The sequence below is a fragment of the Choloepus didactylus genome, chromosome 18 (assembly GCF_015220235.1).
Source record: "Choloepus didactylus isolate mChoDid1 chromosome 18, mChoDid1.pri, whole genome shotgun sequence".
Lineage (NCBI taxonomy): Eukaryota > Metazoa > Chordata > Mammalia > Pilosa > Megalonychidae > Choloepus > Choloepus didactylus.
In genome coordinates, this window is record NC_051324.1 from 31,748,559 (window position 1) to 31,771,409 (window position 22,851).

A 22,851-nucleotide genomic window follows, 5' to 3' on the forward strand; every position below is an offset into this window, starting at 1 on the left:
GAACTGACTCCTTAATCAAGGGCTGTCCTCCCCCACAACTTGTGCCTAAGGCACTGGGGTTTTAAACTTGTTTGTTCTAATGTAGCATCCTGTGCAGAATTTCGCATCGATGACGGGGACTGTCCTCCAGGGCAGTGGTGTGGAAAACGTGGGTGTAGCCAGTACTGTGTGTGGAATAAGAACAGGTAAGAACAGACCATTCCTGCTTCCCTGAACCTTATCCAAGCCGGGCAGGTTGTTCACTTGGCCCCAATGGAACTTTCTAGTGATGTATGAAAAGAAGTCACTAGTCTCTCTGTGGCCTGTCCCCCTACACTTGCTCCCTCTTAAGAGTAAAATGATTCTATCACAGGACAATGGTTTCCAAACCTTCAAAATAATTTTCATGACCCAGGAATCCTGGGGAAAAACAGATTATTCAGTTGAGCAGAAAGTAGATAAATATCACCATATTCCCCATTTAAAAATCATGCCTGTTTAATACTTGTTGCATATGTTAAAAACAGACATATATAGTATTTATATAAAAGTGAGATAATATTTATCTATTTTTATTTTCTGATTATTTTGCTTAAGAATTGCTGGTGAGCAACTTTCGATATCAATGTTTCTATAATATCATCTTCAATAGCCTTATAGAATTCCGTCAACCATGCACTTAGCACCTTTTTTCTCAGCAATCTATGCATATCCTTATTTATTTTCTTGGTATAAGTTCCAAGAAGCATAATTGCTGATGAAATGGTGTGCTCATTTTAAGGCCCTTGTGTATACTGCCATTTTGACCTATGAGAACCACTATCCTGTAAAAAGGTTCAGGGGCCTTACAGGTCACTATTTAAAAACACAAAATAATAATAGAGTTACAATGATTCAGTTTTGTTTACAAATTATGTTTTTAAACACAACGGAATTGGCATATACTTCAAAAATAACCCTTTGTGTTCAGAACACATGATTTGTTCAATGCACCTACAATCCCTGCTGACTCCCAGAAGTGAGAACATTTGCCTCTACTTGTAGTCTATGGTCAAGGTCCCAGAAACAGCAGCTTTAATATGTAGTTTCTTTGCCCCTTTCTCAGATTCAAATCATAAGGAGCATCATCCCTTCCCAGAGCTCCTACCTTTGAAGATGTGACTGATTGGAGTTCCTTGACCAGGAAGACAGATGGAAATGGGGTCCATGGATGGTGGATATGAGGCAAAGGGAAGAGGAATTGTTTCTTTCAATAAATGATCATCATTAAAAGCACCCAGATGAGTCTTCTTGGCAATGTGGGACACAAATGCTGGGAATGAGCCTGACCTTGGCATCAAGGGTTTGAGAATGTCTTTTTGACCAAAAGGAGGTTAAGAAAGGCAACAAAATAAGGTTTTAGTGGCTAAGAGAATTCAAAGTCAAGAGGCTATCCTGGAGGTTCCTCCTATGTAAGTGTCACCTAGATATGCCAAATGACCACAATATGATAAGCCCTAGTCAACAGCAGTCCCCCAAACCTTAAAGAATACCCAGATCCCTATCTGAGGCTCTATATAAAAGTTTCAGCCACTAAGTTTATTCTTCAGAAACATAAATCCTTCAGAGAACTCCTACACCAGCTAAGTCCCAAAACTCAGAGGCATTAGCCTCTTCAAGAACATCAACCAGATGTGTCCCCTTTTCTCATGAAGTCAGAATCCCTTATAAAAAAATAGCCCCCAGACTACTTGGGTCACTTGGTTAGGGGTGGGGAGAAGGAGGAGGTAGATGCCCTCAGGTGAGCACTTGCTTTGCAACAAGGACTTATTGATTTCTCCACAAGCATCATCTGCTTTAACCTTACCAAGACCTGATGGCCTCAGTTGTTCTCACCTGCATTTTACAGATAAGGACATTGAAGTTGAGGAAAGTAAGTAATTTTCTCAAAGTCATACAGCAGGTCAGTGTCAGGACCTGAATTTTAGCCCCAGGTCAAATTCCAAGGTGTAGTCATGGCAGCATAATGGCCAGGAGCCCAGTCTCTGAATTCAAATCCCCAGGGCTTCAAATCTGGCCCCAGGTCACAACTGTGTGGCCTTCAGGGAATTTCCCAACCTTTCTGAGCTGTAGTTTCCTCATCTGTATAACAGTATATACATCATAGGGAAACGAGGAGAAAAGAGGTTGGTTCATGTAAAGCACCTGGCATAGTGCCCAACACATAAAAAACTTTGAATAAATGTTAGCTACAATGATTATTAGTCCTACCCAATAGATGGGCCTATGACTTTTTTTTTTTAAATTCAGTTTTATTGAAATACATTCACACACCATATTGTATCCATGGTATACAATCCACTGCCCACAGTATGATAACATAGTTATGCGTTCATCACCACAATCTATCTCTGAACATTTTCCTTACATCAGAAAGAACCAGAACAAGAATAAAAAATAAAAGTGAAAAAAGAACACCCAAATCATCCCCCCATCCCACCCCATTTGTCCTTCAGTTTTTATCCCCATTTTTCTGCTCATCCATACACTAGATAAAGCTGGTGTGATCCACAAGGTCTTCACAATCACACTGTCACCCCTTGTAATCTACATGATTATATAATTGTCTTCAGGAGTCCAGACTGCTGGGTTGGAGTTTGGTAGTTTCAGGTATTTACTTCTAGCTATTCCAATACATTAAAGCCTAAGAGGTGTTATCTATATAGTGCATAAGAATGTTCACCAGAGTGACCTCTTGACTCCACTTGAAGTCTCTCAGCCACTGAAACGATTTCATCTCATTTTGCATCCCCCTTTTGGTCAAGAAGATACTCTCAGTCCCACGATGCCAGGTCCACATTCCTCCCCGGGAGTCATACTCTGCGTTGCCAGGGAGATTTACACCCCTGGGAGTCGGGTCCCACGTAGAGGGGAGAGCAGCAAGTTCACCTGTCGAGATGGCTCAGTTAGAGAGAGAGAGGGGCCTATGACTTTTAATCCTAACTGTGTAAGACTCTAAAACAGCACCAAGACCAATTCTCCTTCTGAGCCTCTCCCAGTTCAATATTTTTGGGCTACTTTCTCTTCTGGTTTTCAACTTTATAAAGTGTGGGAGATAAAAACCTAAAATTTCTGTCTATCTTCTTTATAATCACAGACTTAAGATTCAAGAGGCCCAGGATTCCAGTCTGATTTTGATCAATTTACTGTCTGTATGGCTCTTGACAAACCGTCTAAATTCTGTGGCATCAATTCCTCAGCTACGAGAAAGGGAAAATAATAATATCTACCTCATTTGGATGCTACGATTTGTAGAACATTACAGTTTCCCATTAATTTTTCACAAATATCTCATTTGATTTCCACATCCACCAATATATGGCAAATGGGGGCCCCTAATAAATAATTAAATAGTGCATTCATTCATTCTGTCCACAAGGATTCTGGGGCACCTACCACGTTTCAGGTGCTGTGTGGGCATTGGCGGTGCAACACTGAAACAGAGAGAGGGGCCCATGCCTTCACTGAGCTCACAGTCTAGAGGAGGGAACAGATAATAAACAAGTTCTCAAACACACAGCATAGCTATAGGTCATGACAAATGTTTTGAAGGAAATAAACAAAGATGTGATTAGAGTGGGGGCCAGCCTACTTTACTTAAGATGACCCAGGCTGTCACTGGGTTCTAAAATACAACAGAAGTGAAATTTCTGAGTGAGGTGCCAATTCACCATACGCAGAGTTTTAAAATGGAAATGGCTGTGAACTTGCTTGGTACCTCTTAAGTCTCCTTACCTCCTGTAAGCCTATAAAGAGTTTGAAAGTAAGGAAGGAGAGGATGCATGAGGATGTTTCCTTGGGAGTGAGTTTTGCCAAGCTGTGAGTTTCTACATTATTCAGGGGGTGGGGTGGGATATGGGTTGTAGTGGCTGAATAATGGCCCCAAGAAGCTCAGTTCCCAATCCTGGGCACCTGGCAATGTTTCCTTTTGTGCAAAGGGGACTTTGCAAATGTAATGAAGTTTAGGGTCTTAGATGGGAAGAGTCTCCTCTCAGAGCCTCCAGAAAGAATCAGCCTGTGCCAGTTTGAAACTGTTATGGACCCAAGAAGAGCCATGATCCTTTTTATTTTTAATCATATTTTTTATTGTGGAATATAATATATATACATAGAAGTGATAACTTTCCAAGTGCAATTTAACAAGTAGCTAGAGAGCAAATTTCAAAGAATATTATGGGCTACAGTTACACAGTTTCAGTTATTTCCTTATTGTGAAATATAACATATATGCAAAAAGGTAATAACTTTCAAAGTACGATTTGACAAGAAGTTATATAGGAAATTTCCAAAAATGCTATGAGTTACCACACCATAGTTTTAGTTATTTCCTTATTGTGAAATATAGATACAAAAAGGTGATGACCTTCCAAGTACAATTTAACAAGTAGCTATAGAGCAAATTTCAAGGAATGCTATGGGTTACAGTTCCACCATTTCAATTCTTTCCTTCTAGCTATTCTAGTACCCTAGCAACTAAGAAAAAGAAAATTATATGTGGATTCAGTATTCATAATCCTTTGTTAAATTCCGTCTTGTCTGCTGCTACCCCTTCCTGTAGTTAATCACTTTTTTCCCAATCTTCAGGGATGTCTAGGCAGTGACCATCCTAACCTGTTCGTATTAAAAAGGGTTACTGACATTATGGGAAAAGGGGACACATCTGGTTGATGTTCTTGAAGAGGCTATCGCCTCTGGGGTTTTGGGACTTAGCTGGCATAGGAGTTCTCTGGAGGATTTAAGTTTCTGAAGAACAAACTTAGTGAGTGAAACTTTGAGTCTCACTTAGGGGTCAAGGTATTCTTTAGGGTTTTCAGACTGCTACTGACTTGGGCTTATCAAATTTTAGCCATTTGGCATATCTAGCTGAAGCTTGCATAGGAATAGCTTTCATGAGAGCGTCCTGACTCTATTAGAATTCTCTTAGCCACTGAAATCTCATTTTGTTGCCTTTCTTTTCCCCCTTTTGGTCAAAAATGCATTCTCAATCCGTTGATGCCAGGGTCAGGGTCATTCCTGGAATCCGTGTCCCTTGTTGCCAGGGAGATTCATTCACCTGGAGGGTCATGTCTCATGTCTGCGGGAGGGTGATGAATTTATTTGCAGAGTTGGACTTAGAGAGAGAAACTCCACATTTGAGCAACAAAAGAGGTTCTCTGGGGGAGACTTCTAGGCATAATTATAGTTTGACTTAGCCTCCCCTTTACAACCATTAGTTTCAACCAAGCAAGCCTCAAGATCGAGGGCTTGACTTATGAAGTAGAGGGTTCCTAAGTTCACATAGCATATGCTATGTCCACAATAATCCATCACATTTTCATTGCATTTGTTATATAATCTTCATCACTCTCCATTATAAACACTGCTCATGATCCAAAACACCACATAGCTCTTTTCAGCCCTTAATTATCTGTCCCTAGTCTTTGTGTGGTACTAGTAAGGTATTCCTATTGATTATAGTACCTAGTATGCAACAGGTGGTTTTCCCTATAAACCATTCTGTTGTCAACTCTCTGTACTAATGTCATATCTTAGAAGTATATCATGTAAACACCTATATATATTTGTATTGTTGATCTGTGGGATATATGCTTTTAAACAACACCTTTCAGTCCTATTCACCTTCAATACAGATCTGATACTTATAATCCCATTAACAATCACCACCCCTATCCATTCCCATACCTTTGAATTCACCCTCACTAACATATCTGAACATATTAGAGTATCATTGCCCCTTCCCTAGTTTCTATCATGAGGTCCCCAATATTCTACATTATAAGACATTGATTTTACATTGTTCAGGGAGTTCATAACGGTGATAACATCAATAACTCTCCTTTTGTGTCTGACTTATTTCACTCAGCATTATATCTTCAAGGTTCGTTCATGTTGCCATATGTTTCAGGACCTTGTTTTCTTATTGCTGGATAATATTCCATCCTATGTATACACCACATTTCGTTTATCCACTCTTCTGTTGAAGGACACTTGGATGGTTCCATCTCTTGGCAATTATGAACAATTATCTATGAACTTCAGTTTGAAGATGTCTGTTCATGTCACTGCTTTCAGATCTTCTTCATATATACCAAGAAGTGGAATTGCCAAATCATAGGGTAATTTGATATCTAGTTTTCTGAGAAATCACCAGACTGTCTTCCACAGTGGCTTACCATAATATGTTCCAACCAGCAGTGAATAAGTGTTCCAATTTCTCCACATCCTCTGCAGCATTTATTGCTTCCTGTTTGTTTAATGGCAGCCATATTTATTGGTGTGAGATGGCATCTCATTGTGGGTGATTTGCATTTCCCCAATAGCTAGTGAAGATGAACATTTTTTCATGTGTTTTTTAGGCGTTGTATTTCCTCTTTAGAAAAATGCTTTTTCATATTTTTTCTTTATTTTTTTAACTGAGATTGTTCTCAAACCTTACAATTATCCAAAGATCCAAAATGTACAAACAATTGCCCATGATACCATCATACAGTTGTGCATCCATCAACACAATTAATTTTTTTTCAATTTTTAGAACATTTTCATTACTCCAGAAAAGAAATAAAGACAAAAAAGGAAACTTGAATCCTCCCATACCCTTAACCACCACCCCTCCGTTATTGATTCATAGTATTGGTATAGTACATTTGTTACTGCTGATGAAAGAATGTTAAAATACTACTCACTGTAGTATATAGTTTGGAATAGGTATTTTTTTTTCCTATATGCCCCTCTATTATTAACTTCTAAGTTATAGTGTCATACATTTGCTCTAGTTCATGAGAGAGATTTCCAACATTTATACAGTTAATCACGGATATTGTCCACCACCAGATTCTCTGTTTTATACATTCCCATCTTTTAAGCTCCAACTTTCCTTCTGGTGACATATGTGACTCTGAGCTTACCCTTTCCACCACATTCACAGACCATTCATCACTGTTAGTCATTCTCATAACGTGCTACCATTCACCTCTGTTCACTTCCAAATGTTTAAGTTCACCCTAGTTGAACATTCTGCTCATAATAAACAACTACTCCCCATTGTTTAGCCCCATTCTATATCCTGGTAACTTATATTTCATGTCTATGAGTTTACACATTATAACTAGCTCATATGAGTGAGACCCTGCAATATTTGTCCTTATGTGTCTGTCTTATTTCACTCAATATAGTGCCCTCCAGGTTTTTTCATCAACCCATTATTTTAAGATGGTTTTGTTCACACACCATACATTCTGTCCTAAGTAAACAATTGATGTTTCCCTGTATAGTCACGTATTTATGCATTCACCACCATCACCACTATCTATATAAGGACATCTCCATTTCTTCCACAAAGAAGGAGGAAGAGTTAAAGAAGGTAGAGAGACAAAAGAAAAAAAAGAAAGAGAAAAAAAGAAAAACATGACAGCTAGGAAGCAACAAAAGGAAAGATAGGATTAAACTAAACTAGAATAAAGACTCAGACAACATCCCCAATGCCAAGAGTCCCACACCCCTCCCCTATGTCGCCCACCCATATGCATTTAGCTTTGATATATTGCCTTTGTTACATTAAAGGAAGGATAATACAATGTTTCTATTAATTATAGTCTCTAGTTTGCATTGATTGTATTTTCCCCCAATCCCACCCTATTTTTAACACCTCACAATGTTGACATTCATTTGTTCTCCTTTATGTAAAAACATATTTGTACCTTTTATCACAATCATTGAGCACCCTAGATTTCACCGAGTTATACAGTGCCAGTCTTTTTCTTTCATTCTGGTGTCCCACATGGTCCTAACCTTCCTCTTTCAACAATACTCACAGTCATCTTTGTTCAGTGTACTTACATTGCTGTGCTACTATCTCCCAAATTGTGTTCCAAACCTCTCACTCTTGTCTTTTCCTTTCTGTCTGCAGTGCTCCCTTTAGTGTTTCCTGTAGAGCAGGTATCTTGTTCACAAACTGTCATTGTCTGTTTGTCAGAGAGTAGTTTAAACTCTCCCTCATATTTGAGGGCCATTTTTGCCTGATACAGGTTTCTTTATTTGTGGTTTTTCTCTTTCAGTATCTTAAATATATCACCTCATTTCCTTCTTGCCTCCATGGTTTCTGCTGAGAAATCCACACATAGTCTTATCAAGCTTCCTCTGTATGTGATGGATCGCTTTTCTCTTGCTGCTTTCAGGATTCTCTACCTTTGATGTTTGATAATCTGGTTATTAAGTGTCTTGGCATAGGTCTATTCAGATCCATTCTGTTTGGGGTATGCTGCACATCTTAGATCTATAATTTTATGTCTTTCATAAGAGATGGGAAATTTTCATTGATTATTTCCTCTATTATTGCTTCTGCTCCTTTTTCCTTCTCTTTCCCTTCTGAAACACCAATGACAGACATTCCTGCATTTTGTGTTGTCCTTCAATTTGGGGAGAATTGCTCATATTTTTCCATTCTTTTCTCTATCTGTTCTTTTGTGTGTAGGCTTTCAGTTTTCTTGTTCTCCAGTTCCTGAGTGTTTTCTTTTGCCTCTTGAGATCTGCTGTTGTATGTCTCCATTGCGAGTTTCATCTCTTGTGTTGTGCCTTTCATTTCCATAGATTCTGCCAGTTGTTTTTTCTTTTTTTTTTTAACTTTTGATTTCTACCTTATGGACGCCCAGTGTTTTCATTATACACTTCATCTCTTTTGCCATACATTCCCTAAAATTTTTCAATTGTTTTAGCATTAGTTGTTTCAAATCCTGTATCTCTGTTGAAGTGTAAGTTTGTTCCTTTGACTGGGGTTTTGTTTTTCTTAGTGTAAGTTGTAGTTTTCTGTTGTCTAGGCATCTGTTTTCCTTGGTTACCGCAATCAGGTTTTCCCAGACCAGAATAGGCTCAGGTCTCAGAAGGAGGCAATAGTATCAGGTCTTAGAAGATTGTTACACCCTGTGAGGCCTCAAGCCACTGTGTTTTTCTGCCCAGCAAGTGGTGCCTGTCAGCCTGTCACTCCAGAGTGGTGTAAGGAGGTGTGGCCATGGCTGTTTTCCCCCAGGCTCTGGGGTATGATTCTGAATGGAAGGTGGGCAATAGAGCTTGGCACCACCTTTTTCCTCTTAGGGAAGATACACCCCCTGGGGAGATATCATTTGCATTGAAATAGTCTCTCTGACTCTGCTATATCCACCCTTGTCTTGGTCAGAGCACTGGGAACTGAAAATGGCTGAGGCTTTCTTCACTGAGCCGAAAAAGGGACAGAATCACTCATTGGCCAGAGATAGCACCCGGTCCTCTGGGCTCCCCCTCCCTCCCAGAGAGGTCCTCCAGCTCTCCAAGATCGGTCATTACCAAAAGCCTTGTCTGCTTTTTGGGGATTCATAGCTTGTATTGAGCAGTGAACATTTGTTAATTAAAACCCCAGTTGGAGCTGGACTGAAGTATATTCACTTGTTCATAGAGTGCAACAAGCAGTTGCTCATAAGTATGAAAATTTCCTTCCATTTCCCACTGATTGGCCAAAAAGTGGAAGCTTATTTTCCTGACTTCTCTTTATTTTTTTAATTTATATGGGCTCTTTTTGTTTATTAAATTCATGTTTTTTGCTACAGTTGAAATATGAATCAAAGGGATAAATGTGCCTATAATTCCATCCCCTTGAAATAATCACCATTAACAGTTTGATAAATATTATTCCAGTGTCCTCTATGAACATACTAAGATACTCTTATTTCTACATTATATCCTGTTCCAAAGGTCATTACACCATATAACATATACTTTATAAACTAGTCTATTGCCTAACAGCCACCACGCTGCCAGATACTCACACCTGAGGCTTATTTGTGTTCCCTGAGTCTTTTCCAAGGTTAGAATCTGTGAGGACCACTGCCAGAGGAACCAGGCCTGAGAGAACAGGGAAGAGTGTATCAGGACGGGATGTGGTGGCATCTGCTCTTCAGCCCAGGAACCAGGTAAATGCACCGAGCCCTGCCCAGGTCCCCAGACCACACCCAACCCAGGGAACTGTGTGCTGAGCTCTGCCCAGACTTCCTTCCCTTCAACAGGTCACTCCCGTGGTCTCTGCACTCCAATTTGCCCATCCTAAGGAGACGCAGGCTGTGGAGCTGCTGGTCCCAATCTGTTTGAGCAGAGAACCCTTTTCTTTTATTATGTTATACAGATAATGCATGCTTACAATAGAAAAGTCAAGGGAAAAAAATAAAGATAAATTATCCATGACCCCACCACCCAGTAACCACATTAACATTTAAAATAAAACCTTCCATAGTTCATACTCACACACACCAATATAGAGATACATGTTTTTTCAGATTTAACAATGAGGAAGTATTCATTCTGTGGTTATTAGCACTGTGCTGAGTGCTAGGAGATAATTAAGGACAGGTCTATGCACTTAAAGAGCTTACAGCAATAGAGATTAACATATAAACCAACAAAAATCTAAAAAATTACTATGTATGTATGATTTTTACAAACATTGTGTCTTTTATCACCCCTAATAAATACATACAATTCTAACACACACTTTTAAATGCCTCACTATATTCCAGTGTTTAAATATACTTCATTTTGTGCACCTTCTGTTACAAATTTAGACAATCTGCCATTTCTGGCTAATAATAATAACAAGTACAAGATAAATGTCCTTGAGCTAAGTCATAGGGTACCTCCTTATCTATTTCCCTAAAGTAAATTCCTATTAATTATTTCTTCAGGATATATTTTGCTAGTGTCCAGTGAAGACATCTTTCAACTCCAAAAATTTGTATCACTTCGCCATTACATGGATACTCATAATTTAGTACACAAACTCTACCAATACATTACATATGGATATACGTGTGTTATAGATATACTTGTATTTATGTTTGTAAAAACAAAATAATGGAAGGAGCCACAGCCAATAGAAAACAGTGGATATCCCCTGGAAAGTAGACTAGAGCAGTTAGGGATAAAGGAAACTTTTACTGTATACATTACAGAGTTCAGTGTTTTATGCCTTTTTAAAATGAAAATGGACAACATTTGTACCAGTTAGAAATATGTAGCCACCAAGAAAATTGAATGATTCCCCCTCATAGTCTCCCACTGCCAGCTTCCCAGGCTGAACAGTTCTCAGCAGAGCCTTGGCTCCTGGTCGGCGTCTGCATGGATGGAAGCCAAGTACACAAGGGCCGAGATGGAGGAAGCCTGTGTCTCAGCAGTGGATGTGGCCACATCTGCCCCCAGCCCATGACCAAGGGAAGAGCAACAAGCCCTGCTTCTGCCCCCCTGGCCACCTGAATGCACAGCCCTGCTGGGACAACGGGGGTCAGGCCACTGGACAGAGAGAGGGAGAGAGAAGGCAGCTACAGTCAGGGACACAGATTACCTGTGGGCAAGTTAGATAAGACACCCCTTCTTGCAGGTCCAGGACATAATGAACACACAGATCAATGACACCTGGCTTTAAAAATAATTATAACCTTGAAAAAGCTGGAAATACTCTTCATTAAACACAAAACTTTAATGTCATTAAGACACTAAATGATTCCTCAACGAGGGCTGGAAAGAACAGGATTATAACAAGTTAGCCTGAATCTCACACTCAAAGCGATGTCCATGCTGATGTGAAATTCACACTTCCACTCATTCATTCCACCAATATTTACTCCTGCCCAGGCTGATTCTTGGCAGTGGTGTCTGGCAGGTGCTATATCTCTACAGAACATTCAATTCTCTTACTTTCTTGACTGCAAGGCTGGGCTGGATTGCTGTCACTGTGACTTAGTGGGGGCCTCTGTGTGGACTAGGAACCAAGGAGGAACAGGGGAGATACGACTGCATGGGTCATAAGGCACAGCTTGTTAACACACCTGGACATGGTCTCAACCTCTAGGGCGACCTTAGACTTTCTTTGTGGGTGGAGGTGGGGGTGGCAGGTGAGCATATCAGGGAATCACTAATGAAGGATGGCTCCCCTAGCACAGAGTGGAGACGAGGCATCCCCCAGATCTATTTCACTGATTCACAAGTGTAATAACCAGCCTGCATTTTCCACACCTCTCATTTGAAAGAGTAGGCTGCTTTGGGATGCTGCCCAGCAGGAGTTCTCCAACATCAGCAGGTACAAGGATCACCTGGAGGGCTTGTTGAAACCCCCATTTCCTGGGTCCCACCCCCCGAGTCTCTGTTTCAGTAGGTATGGGGTGGGGAACAAGAATCTGAATTTCTGACAGGCTCCCAGGTGATGCTGATGCTGCTGGTTCCTGGAACCCATGTGAATGGCACTGGGTGCAGGATCCAGGCTCCCTCTAAGGTAGGGACACAGGCAGGCTATGGGGGTCAGTGTCGATTGGCATCTGAAGGAACTTAGAATTGGTAGGAGGTTGACTGGAGAATTGTTATTGGGATTTAATTAGCTAGTCCTGGAAGGGGAGTAGTAGCAATGCTACCTTCTCTTCTCCCTGGATACTGCAGCTCCTGGTCAGCAGTATATTTTCCCCTGGACAAAATGGTACTGTGTGCCTTCAAGGTTGAGAGAGGAGAAGATTGGGGTATCAAAAAGGGGAGAAGCTAAATGTCTGCCATGGACTGAGGCTTCAGCACTTTATCAGCACCAGAACCCACTTCCTTCTGCAGAGCCTTTGGTAGAATTTTGTATTTCAGCTGGACAAAGACCCAGAACTTGCCCAAGGGTGCCTGTAGCAGTTGGACTTTGTGTTGAAATGCGCAAAGTAGATGGATCTTGTCCCATAGGACAAAAATGCTGCGGCATTGGGTGTGACCCCTCCTGCCAAATCCCACTTGAGACATGAGTATAAGATAAATAGGGAGCTGCTTAAGAGGAGGATGGGTTCCTGCTGGCCTTTACCAGTGTAAAAGGGACCCACCTCCCCACTGTTCACTGAAGCCTAGTAACACAAGAAGAAAGCTATTAGATAGCAAAAGCAGGAATTTTAGAAAGTGTTATGATGACCTTTGTGTTTTATGAGGATGGTGTCCTTATCTGGATGAATAATGAACCTTAGAATCCTTCAATGATCATTCCCAGTGTCTTCTTTATTCCAGTACCTGATGTTTTAGTTTTGCTGGCAGCTCAGCAAATACCATGCAATGAGTTGGCATAAACAATGAAAATTTATTAGCCCATGGGTTTGAGGCTAGGAAAGAGTCCAAATCAAGGATGATCAGGCAATACGTTCTTCCCAAAGGCTGGTCCTCTGGGGCTGGCTGCCAGTGATCCTTGGCTCGTTGGTCACATGGCAGTGCCTGCAGAGCCTCCTGACCCTCTGCTTTCTCTTCCTGGTTAGTTGGCCTTCAGCTTCTTGCTTCTCCTGGCTTTCTCACTTTCTGCCTGACTTTCATTCTGCCTATAAAGTATTCCAGGAATCATATTAGGATCCATCCAGATTGGGTTGAGGCACACCTTATCTAAAGTTAACCTTATCAAAAGGTCCTATTTACAATGGATTCACACCCATGGGAATAGATTAAGTTTAAGAACATGTTTTTTGTGGGGTACCTACAGCTCCAAACCACCACACCTGGGATGAGAACAAAGGCTTTTACACTATTTTTTCCTGGCTGCTTTCTCTTCCTGAAACTCCAGTACTATAAGATAAATATCTAAAATAATTTTATTGTTCATTTCTGGCAATTGTGTGGGGAATAATGGGTGACTGCTTTGAAAACTTCCTGCTTTGGAATAAAACAATTTCTGTGGTATTATCTAAATAGAGTCATGGTTTCCATATAAGATTTCTAGCTCATGCAATTAGTACTGCCACCTGCAACAAGTATTTGGACCTAATCTATTGGCTCTACCCCTTTTTCATTTTCCATCACACTTATTTCCTCTCTTCCATTATTTTCATTTCTCTCTGTATCAGTTATTTATTGTCACAATACACTAACCACAATCTCAGTGCCTTAAAACAACAATCTCTCTCACAGAACTGCAGGTCAGCTAGGAGGTCGACTGCCCTAGGCTGGACTCAACCATGCAGCTCTGCTGATCCAGGCTGGACTCACTCGTGCATGTGAGGTTGTCTGACTTGACTGGGCTTGGCTGGGGAGACTTGGCTCTTCCCCTCATTTCTTGTCCTTCTCCTGGGACCAGCAGAACAGCTCAGGTACTCAACACAGCCTGGAAATCTCATCACATTTCCCTATTCAGTTTACCACCCTCCAAGATGGCTATTTTGCACTTTTCTCTTTCTTCAAATCCTCATCACCCCTACCTACCACCCCAACTGTCACCATTCAGGTATCACTGACTAGCTCACCAGATCCTTCCTTCATGGATGAAATGCATCCAAGTAGACAAAAATTCCCTCCTCCTCTACCACCATCTGTTTGTACCCATGTACTCTACATTGCCTCCTACATTAATGGAACAAACTATCTCTTCTTACATGTGTGTCTGACCCCTCCCCTACATCTACATTCTAGGTAGTTCCCATTCTTATCTAATCAATGACTACAATTCCATCATTATCATCCCCAGGATTATAGACATCTTTCTCACTAATGGGTTGCTCTGTCACCAAACTTGACTTGACGCCATGTTCCAATCCAGCTACCATCCACTACACACCTAAAATTCCAAAAAGAACAGTCTGTACTTGCTTCTCCAGTGAGCCCCCATTCTCTCCTCAGACAGCACCCTCCTTTGATGTGGTTGGCTCCATGCCCCACCCCTATCTCACCCCAGCAGTCCTACAAAAACTACTCTGGACTTGATAATTGTCCTCTCAAGCGTATACCCTGAAACTTGGGTAATGTCACTCATGTGGATTGAACTTCATCTCAAAGGAATCCTCCCTGCTGAACAAAGTTATCCTAATTATTTCAAGAATTAGAATGATGACTGAGGTCCCCATTAGGTCTCTAGACTGGAGGATGACACTTGAGACAGAGACAACTATACTTGTGGTTGTGTTCATGGTCCCAGAGCCCCATAGAGATTGTAAGGAACAATCTCCTCTTTTGGGGAGTTTAAAATCAAAATGGAATGAGGAACACAGAGGAGAATGAAATATTTGGTTATATATTCTTTGGTGATAGCTCTTTTTCTTCCATTATTCCTTGAGTATTAGAAGTTTTAAATTCTTGATGAAGAAACCTAGAGAGATTAATTGTGAAAGTTACATCACCAATAAGTCTTAGAAAATGGACTTGAATTCAGGTTTTAATAGTGTCCCTACCTCTTTTCTATACTTTTCCAAAAATGAAAGCCAGATGTGTCATTACCTGGGAATTAATATTAATCAATGACTTTGAAAGCAGCTGTGCTAATTATTTTTCCACAATGAGAAGCACTTGTAGTGTTGAGGCTTTAGTCAACTGAAGGTTTACTCAATCAGTTAAAGCTCAATTAGAGACTTATTAGAGTATCTTGGTTGCTCAAGGGACCAAGTACTGAAAAAATCTGGCTCAGTTATACAGCCTATCCCTGGGCTAAATTGATTAAATAGTTCTTTTAAAAAGTACAGATTCTGAACTTGAATCCTTCTGAAACTTCGAGAGATAGAGAAGGAACCTCTAAGTTTGCTTTGTGAGAATAGCAACATCTTACCTGACAGTGGCTTGTGATATGCTTGCCTCTAAAATCTACTGAAGGCTCCCTGGGGAAGCACTTACTTTCTGACTGGTGTGTTTGGCTCTGTGCAATGGACAGGCACTGGTAACCCAGAAATCTATAATTATTTCAAGCTGGTCCAACTCCAAAATATTTGTTCACCGTACCTTTTTTCTTGTCTTCGGTGGACTTGAATTTTTAGTCTCATGCTGAAACCCCAGGGGTTACACATCTTCCCTGTTCCACTCCAACAATACATACATCTTGTAACCTCAAAGTCCTCAGGCCTCTGCAGCCTATAGGTAGGAGTGAGATTACATCTGAATTACAGTAAGGGCTGGCACTCCATAATGCAGTAAAAAAGTAGTATTCCATAACAGCTGTTATACCACCATTATTCACGAAAAAAATAATAGTGAATTCAAGAAATCTGAAACATGCAAATGTATCCACTCTTTTCAGGAGTGGAGGAAGAGGAGGAGAGGATGGGTTAGATAGAGGGAAATGAACAAACTGATTTGCCAAAAGTGATGTGACTGGAGTTCCCATTTCATTAGTTAGCTGCTGCAACAGATAAAACCCAAAATTCTTAATGGCTTAAGTCAACAGAAGTATATTTCACCCTGGTGTGAAATCCAAAACTGGTATTCTTGAACAGCAAGCAGCTTTTCTCTAAATTATAGTCCCCAGACTAAATTCCTTCCATGTGGCCTTCCCCAACTTCAACACAGGCTTTCAGGATCATTTCCTTCTGCGGTTCAGGTGAACAGTAGGGGGAAGAGAAAGGAGGATTTGCCTGGCCAGAGGGGATGGGGTAAACCCAAAGTGGTGCACATCATTTCTGTTCACCCTACTGGCTAGAACTCAGTCACATGGCCACAGATATGCAGCTAACTGCAAGGAAAGATGGGAAATGTGATCTAGCTATGTGCTCAGGAAGGAAAAATGAGTGTGGTGAACAGCCAGCCAGTCTCCCATACATATAGAGGCTCACCTCCCCGATTGTGGCCAAGTTGGATTAGACCTATTTTTACTGGTCAAGCATTCCACAGAGCCATTTTTGTAAAATGGATTTTCTCCTGAACAACTTTTGCAAAAAGAAAAATGAACACTAATAACATGAAAATGGGTCGACATTTCTTGGAACATTTAATAAAAGGAAGCTTCAGTTTTTGTACGATGTGAAAGGAGGAACTAAATGTTTCTTTCAGACATGGGTTTTTCCTGTATCTGAATATGGCAGGAAGCTTATTCTCCCAAGAGATTATCTCATTGTTGGCATTTCAGGTGGTGTGACCAAATGAGAATTTTTGATAATTCTGTTGTGCCTGGGGGGAGAAAAGAGAGGATGCCAAACCCACTTCCTAGGTCAGACACTGAACTATGTTGTATTAATATTTGCATCTAAAATCTGGTAAAGTGGACTGTGTAAAGAAAAGGCATAGACAGTGTGGTGTGGAGAAGAGAGCTTGAAATTTGGAACCAGAAAGTTCCAGGTAATTAAGTAGCTTTGTAAACTTTGCCAAGTTACTATACTATCTCCTCATCTGTGGTCTGTGAAATGGAGAGGAACCCGTGAGAGAATTTTTGATCTCTAAGAAGTGTAGGTATATATTTGTACCTGTGTGTGTGTAAAACTTGACACATAGGAAGTACCCATTAAATGCAGGTTCCCTTTCTCCCCATTCCATTTTTCCATTTATCACTGTCATCAAAATGGCCTCTGTTCTTTTTTTTGATTGTCAAATGATCTTTTATTGAAACATTTTCCTTTGAAGTTCTTTAGCTGGGCATTCTACTGCACCACTGTTGTTGTCATCTATGATGTCATGAGGGTGGCAGCCACCCACATTGCAGCCCACAGATTGGGCAGTCCCCAGAAACTCTTTAATGGTTCCAGAGAGTTCTCTAGCCAGAGATCGGTGCCGCATCTGCTGGGCGATGTTGACAATCTCATCAAAAGTGATATTTCCACTGTGCTTAATGTTTTTCTGCTTCTTCCTGTCTCTGGGTGGTTCCTTAAGGCCTTTGATGACCAGGGCAGAGGCAGAAGGAACCACCTCAATCTGGGCCTGTCTGTTCTGAATGGTCAGTTTCACTGTAATCCTTAGATCGTTCCAGTTGACAATGTCATCACCTTGGCAATGTCATCACCATCCTTTTAGGGAGACAGACCGAGGAGGCCAATCTTGAGGGCCAGGGCAGACATGGCACCAACTGCCCCACAGGTGCACCTCAGGTACACGACTTTGATTTCATTGGGGTCGAACTTGGGCGGCATGGCAGAGATGGCTGGTGTCAGATGTACCTGAATGCGGGACCGGCCTCTGTTATTTAGTAGCTGTGTTTATTAGGCAAAAGAAGCTACTACCCTTGCTCAGACAGCTTGGTTAAAAATAAGTTATTACTCAGTAGGACACACAGGTCTGCGTTATTCAGAAAGTTCAGCTGCCTGTCAGAGCTTAAGTTTCTAGATACCTGTGCCTTGACCCATGTCCCACATGCTGGCCCAGCTCAGCGGGAGGGATGGTGTAAATCTCAGCCAATCTCTGCCCACCTGCATTGTCATCAAAGGAGACTTCACTCAGAAACAGACATTGGTAGTCATCCTTCTTGCAGCCCTCCTGACCTGTAGCACAAAGCCTCAGCTGCCTGGTTGCCGACTCAGCTCTCAAGGTGTTTGGCGAGTCCTGGCAGCCTGTTTGTGTAGGAAGAACAAGCTGGAAAGAAGGAAATTAGGGCCCAGTGTTTACAGAGATGTAAAGCGGAATGGGGTGGGAAGGTAGAGACAGGAAACATTCTGTATGGAGAGGAACTGGAGTGGGACATTTCAATTGCCACCGCCATCTGTCCATCTCCATATCTCTCTGCATCTGCTCACAGGCTCTCCTCTTCTTTTCTAAAGCTTGCCCCTCCAACTGCACTCTTCAGCCCTCCCCTGTGCCTCTCTGCTCCTACATTTCATAGTCTCTCCTCTCTCCTCAGCATCACCAAGCCCACCCCTCCCAATGGCTTCTTCTCTGATCCCACACAGATTTGGTTCTCCCCTGTGTTAGTTAGAGTTCTCTAGGAGAACAGAATCAACAAGAGATATCTGTAAATATAAGATTTTATAAAAGTGTCTCATGCAGCTGTGGGGATGCACAAGTCCAAATTCTGTATGGCAGGCAGCAAACTAGCAACTCTGATGAAAAGTGTTCAATGCACTCCTCAGGAAATGCTTCGCTGGCTAGCCAAAGAAAAAGTGGAGGTTCTCTCTTTCTCCCTTGAAAGTCTTCAACTGATTGGATTAAATCCAGCTGATTGAATTCTCTCATTGCAGAAGACACACCCTTCATTGATGTAATCAGTCACAGCTGCAGCTAACTGACTGATAATTTAATAAACCAGCCTTCTGGTTTATTAACCAGCCACAAATGTCCTTGCAGTAACAGTTAGGCCAGGGCTTGCTTGAAAAGATACCTGGACACCAACAGCTGGCCAAGTTGACGCATGAACCTAACCATCACATCCCCTATCTTAGGAAAGATCTCCTACCCTTTATTACTATGTTATTTTTCACTTTGCTTTTACTACTTAATTTCTCAAGAGTAGTTTCCATTCACTGTCTGCATATCAAGGTCATAGCATCTCCCCACTTGCTTTGAAGAAGCAAGGAGATCTTATGAGAAAGAGAAAGAAGCCTGGGGGGGTAGCAAGGCTCATAAGCAATGACCCAGATTGACATACAGCCACCAAAGACCAAGTAATCTCAAGAGTATGTTTCCACTGGGTACCTCTGAAGAACCTTCCAAGAACCTACAGGAGAAAGAGGCAAATTTGTCCTACTGCAAGGCCTACCCAGGAGCTCCATCTTTATTTCCCAGTCCTGCAGGACTAAAGCCCCCAGCCAAGTAGACTATCCCGCCCCTCTCCTCCCCTCCTTCTCACTTCCATGCTGACAGGAGCCAACTGGAGACTAAAGAATGAGGATAGGAGCAGGCAGAGACTAGAGAACACCAGAAGCCAACTTCTCCCCACTCCCCCAGGCCTGCAACCAAAAGCAAGAGAGGAGAAAAGATTTAATCCTAAACCAGAGTTTTGATTATTACATCAGCCTGTAAATTCTAATTTCTGAATTAAGGAAGTGTTTGTGACTCAGAAAAGTGACTGGAGAACTACCCCCAATAAAGTTTAAATGGATATCAGGAGGCAAAAAAAAAAAAAAAAAAAAAAAAAAAAAATAGGGAGTTAAGTTTTGATGAAATCATGGGTCAGGCTTGTTCAGTTTACCATTGGCCGTGTAAAGTTACAGGCACATAGTGAAAGCTCGACTTGCATCTGCAAATTCACAACTGCCACCAAATAGCTGAAACCTGAGGCAGGACAGTGGGAAAGACAAATCTGAATTGAGTTTATAGACTAGCATTTTATTCAGGACACCAAATTTTTGCTGCAGCAAAGGAAGCTAGAACAGAAGTAGCTTTGGCATTCTGGGGACAACAAATGATTTTAATAGAAACAAAAAGAATTTAACTAGTCTGCTATTGATTAGACAAAGGTTTGTCAATCTTAAAGAGCATGGTAAGGGTACCTATTTCTTTCAAGGAATGGGATATTGGAGTATAGAACTAATTAGGTATCAACTGCAAAAGCAGAATCATAACCATCTTCATCTTCCTTGTCTTTTGATATTAATCCCATTTAACCTTCAGTTTCCTTTGTCTGACATTTCAGACCACCAGTAATTTTTCCTTGAGTGCAACAAGTTCTGATGTTATTAAAACCTTTGGGTGGCAGGAGGCAAAAAGGAATTGTGTTCAAGGTAGGAACACATATGGCAGAAATAAGGTAAAGAGGAAAAATTTTTTAAAATATCATGGTGAAGGTAGGGTATTATTGGGGATGGAGGTTGGGCATTGGAAGGGATATGGATGAATAAGAGAACATCTAGACAGACAGTGGAAAGGAAACTGTAAAGAATAAGATAAGGAAATTCAGGAGTGTCTTGATCTGTGAACATGGGTGTCATCTATTTGTTCCAACATCTTGAGCAGAAGCTCTCTACATCAGATGTTGTCTGCTTGTAGAGTCCTCTTGTCAATTTTAGCTTGAGATTCAAAATGGGGTAACCTATCAAGGACTTGGAGCACATTTTAGTTTTGCCAAGTAGGCCCAGGGGTCCTGTGCCAGTTTGGATATATAATACCCCCAAAAAGCCATATTCTTTAATGCAATCTTGTGGATTCAGACGTATTAGTGTTGATTAGGTTGGAATCTTTTGATTGACTGTTTCCATGGAGATGTGACTCAATCAACTGTGGATGAAACATTTGATTAAATTATTTCCATGGAGATATAGACCCTGCCTATTCAGGGTGGGTCTTGATTTAATCACTGGAGTCCTGTGAAAGAGCTCAGAGCAGCTGAGAGGGACATTTTAGAGAGAAGCTAAGAGCTGACACTGACACTGACACTTGGAAATGCTTGAAGAAGTTTGGACATGCTAGCCCAGAGTTTGCTCTGGAAAAGCTAAGAGAGGACCCCGATGCTTAGATGCACAGGAGTTGAAGAAGCTAAGACAGACCCAGAGATATTTTGGAGAAAGGTATTTTGAAACACAACCTAGGAGCAATGGAAGGGCAGACACCAGCCATACGCCTTCCCAGCTGACAGAGGTGTTCCAGACACCACCAGCCATTCTTCAGTGAAGGTATCATCTTGTTGATGCCTTAGTCTGGACACTGTTATAGGCTCAGAACTGTAAATTTGTAACTTAATAAATCCCCTTTATAAAAACCAATCCATTTCTGGTATTTTGCATAATGGCAGCATTAGCAAACCAGAACAGGTCCATTCCCTAAAGTTTTACTGCTGTAGTGGTGGGCAATAAGATTTAATAAGGCCCTTTCCATCTAGATTCTAAAGCAGCCTCTTATTGATATCTTTTCCAGTATATCAAATCTCTGGGTTGAAGGTCTTGTAGAGTCCAGTGTAGAGGGATCTCAGGAAAGGCAGCCTAGATCTGTGAATGGTGGAACTGGGGATATGCAATTAGTCCCTTATAATAATTAGCAATTTCACATTGTGTTAGGTTGGAGTCTGGTAAAGTAGGAGAAATAATAAGCCTAATGGGTATTCTCATTATGATTTCATAGGAGGTTAGTCCATGTTTTCCTGATGGATTGGATCTTATGGCCATCAAGACTAAGGGAAGAACCCTAGGCCAAGGTAGAGAGAGACAGTGTCGAACAATTTAGATAATTTAAGTTTTAAGATGTCATTTGTTCATTCCACCTTTCCTGACATTTAAGGATGTTTGGGACATTGAGTATTCTGATTTCTGGTAATACCTAGCATAGTTCCTTGATTAACGTTCCAGTAAATTGGGAGCCTCTATTGCTTGAGAGAATAGCAGGAATTCCCCAGGTGGGAAAAACAAATTCTAATAGTTTTTGAGCCACTGTGAGGCAGTAGCCTTGTGACAAGGAAAAGCCTCTGTTCACCTAGAAAATAGACATTTGATAACAAAGACATATTCATATCCTACAGAAGGAAGTATCTGTATAAAATCCATGTGATGATGTCCAAAAGGGCCCTGTTGGTTGAGTTTTGACCTTTTCCCACCTTTACAGTTTTACCAAGGTTATGTTAATTGATGGATAAACAGAATTTATATACTCATGTTGCATCTCATTTAATGTCTTCCCTCTTTTTAATTTTTCTGAAGATGAAGCTCTGAGCTGCTGCAGATTACAAGCACTTTCAGAGAAACACCAATGTAAAACAATGTAACAAGGAAGTTTGATTTCTCTATGACATGTAGCAATTTTTTAAAAGAATAACTACAATTATGACCAATAACTCTACACTATTTTCCTATATCATGCAGATCAATATCAGGATATATCATGGACAGAACATTTTTAAGTCTCTAGGAATATAATCCCTAAATGCTTAAATCAGTAACATTTTACCCTAACAGTTTAAATCAACAGATGGTTAAAAATCCCTTTAATTTGACAACACCTACCATGCAACTCACAATGTATCAAATGAACCTATTTCTAGCACCTCTCTTTTTATAAGGCAAAAAATAAATCCTATGTGATTTTTCAGGGGACCTCCAGAAAATCTCAAATACAGCTGAGATTTGCTAATGCTTCCAATATGCAAAATATCAGAAATGGATTTGCTTTCATAAAGGGGATTTATTAGGTTACAAATTTACAGTTCTAAGGCCATGAAAGTGTTCAAATTAAGGCATCAACAAGAGAATACCTTCAGTGAAGAAAGGCCAGTGG

The 22,851-nt window shown here is 40.9% G+C and overlaps 1 pseudogene; it reads right to left on the bottom strand.

Moving 5' to 3' along the window:
- Positions 1–17,322: 17,322 nt before the first annotated feature.
- Positions 17,323–17,882, bottom strand: LOC119514719 (annotated as a pseudogene).
- Between the last annotated feature and the right edge of the window lie 4,969 nt (positions 17,883–22,851).